Raw genomic sequence first — 2,594 nt, forward strand, 5'->3', positions numbered from 1 at the left:
GATATAAACACAATAACTAACTAAATAGATGAACTAAACCCTCGATATTTGAATAAACTAACCTTTAGCTTTGGCTCAGCTACTTTACATTACGCCGAACTCATTCTTATTTTATTCCCAAATTGTATCAATTTTCTCCATAAATGAGGATGCGGGTCACACAGAGAGTGCCGTTGTATTTCGTTTTCATGTATATATGTCCATCAATTCCGTGAAGGGGAAGAGGAAGGGGAAGTAGTTTATAATGGAGTTCTTATTTGTGTTGCTTTTATATTTTCCTTTAGCTATGGCCATTAATTTACATAATATTCCTGTCCCTGCAGATGCAGCAGATGCTCTAGCAGATGCTGGTACCAACAATTTCATTGCCAACACAACTGCCAAAGCTAATTTTCCGCCATACGGAGAGACCTTCTTCCATCGCCCCACTGGTCGTTTTTCTAATGGCCGAACTGCATACGATTTCATCGGTATTTTCGTCACCTATTTATCTACCTCATCCAACTAATGAAAGTAATATACATATGATATTTGTATCCACACAGTCAAGGTTGCCCCTTCCACCTCCATATCTGAACCCATAATCTAACTTCTCTCAAGGTATTAATTTCGCATCTGGAGGAAGCGGAATACTGGATTCCACGGCCAATTACTTGGTGAGTGCCAAAATAAATACATGTTCATTCAAATTGATGGAGAAGAATTTACAGGTTGAAAATAAGCAATTAAACGTGGTTGGTGTTTTCGCTATTCAGAATATCATCCCTTTAAGTCTCCAGATACGCCAATTCGCCAACTATTCTGTGCATCTAGGTAAAAAAATTGGAGGAGATTATTATGCAAAAGAATATCTATCCAAGTCCTTGTATACCATTACCAGTGGTGGCAATGATATTGGCCTCAACTATTTAGCGAATACCACCTTCCAAAAGTCTACAAGTGCCCAGGATTTCGTGAAGTTGCTGCTTAGTAAATATAACGAACACTTGTTGGTATGTATAAAGCATTCATATTTTATTTTTACCAGCTAATTATTGACCTGTTTTTTCGATTCTGATCATTTTTGGGGTATTCTCTATATGTGATGTTGCAGGCACTTACAAAAATGGGGCAAGAAACTTGCTTGTATTAGATATCGGCCCTCTGGGATGTACTCCAAATTCGAGGCTCGCAGGAGCGAAGGCATATAACGGTGGATGTGTAGAAATTGCAAATCAGCTGGCTGTGGCATATAATGATGGTCTCAGGCAGCTCGTGAACCAGCTGAATAAAAATTAGATGGAGCAACGATCCTGTTAGCTAACAGTTATGATTTCGTATTAAATATAATTCAGCACGGCGAATCCTATGGTAAAAATCAGTGATATTTGAAAAAGCAGTATAAATTACGAAATCATTATATGGGTGGCTTGGTTTGCGAATTGACTAAATGCAATAATATGGGACGTTGCTTTGATTTTAGGTTTTAAAAACACGACTTTGCGTGCTGTGGAGCGGGGCCATTTAACACTGCTGTATCTTGTGGGTTGGAGATTCCGAAGGATAAGCGTGGAGAATACAGAGCTTTTCTGTGCAAACGTCCAGAGAAATATGTATTTTGGGATGGACACCATCCCACTGAGAGAGTCTATTGGATGGTTTTTCGCCAGTTTTGGGAAGGAAATACTTCCTTCATCACACCTTCAATCTCAAAACACTACTGGACAAACATTGAAGAGTATATCATTATTTTTCCTTTGACTTTGTATTTGGGTGGTGATAAGGCTGACTCGTTTCAGATTCGTCACTTCGTCCATGTGTCGTTATCGTTTGTATGTCTTCTAATCAGCATGCCTGGTGGCAAAATATATTTGAATAATTTCTATGATTATTAGGTCCATGGATAAGTTGAATGGACCATAATCGTCTGTAGGCTCTGGAGGTTTGATTGATTATAAAATGCATAAAAAGCCTTTTGCTATTCAAAGAATTGATTCTAAGTAGTAACTGTATGGGATGTTATAAAGGAAACGTTATAAGTGAATAGTATAATATGGAAGAAGCCTATAATTATAGTTTGAAAGAGAAATTTTAATGTTGTTAGTGCTAAATGTTATTAGTGATATTTGTTTTTCATTAACATTATCTAATTTTAAAGTTAAACTTTTATTTTCAAATAAAAAAATGTTTTTGTCTGATGGCAAAAAAAATATTAACTAATCTCATCTAAGCTTTAAGATAAACCTACTTATGAGAATCGACTTGTGGCCATAAAAATTTGAAATAATGATCAAAATTTTTTTTTTAGATTTTTCAGTTAAATTTATTCAAATTGAAAAAATAATAATTTTAAATTATTAAATCTATATAATTTGAATAGTATATTTTTTCTATAAATAATTAATAATTTTTTTATTTTACAATATTATTATTTTTTTTCTCTTTTTATATCTTCAATTTCTAAAAAAAATTCTTATAAACTAAAATTGGCTCATAATTACAAAAATTTACCATAAACTAAAACTTCCTAAAAATTATCATAAACTAAAACATACTAAAAAATGGCTAATATTTAAAATAACATGGATTGAACAAAGTGAATAACCACTCTACGA

General features: G+C 33.8%; 1 pseudogene; it reads left to right on the top strand.

Moving 5' to 3' along the window:
- Positions 1 to 286: 286 nt before the first annotated feature.
- LOC149141588 (GDSL esterase/lipase 6-like) lies at positions 287 to 1,714 on the top strand (annotated as a pseudogene).
- The last annotated feature ends 880 nt before the right edge of the window (positions 1,715 to 2,594 follow it).

Source organism: Pinus tabuliformis, chromosome X, assembly GCF_031772625.1.
Source record: "Pinus tabuliformis cultivar Carrire ecotype Pingquan chromosome X, CPIR1, whole genome shotgun sequence".
In the NCBI taxonomy this organism is placed as follows: domain Eukaryota; kingdom Viridiplantae; phylum Streptophyta; class Pinopsida; order Pinales; family Pinaceae; genus Pinus; species Pinus tabuliformis.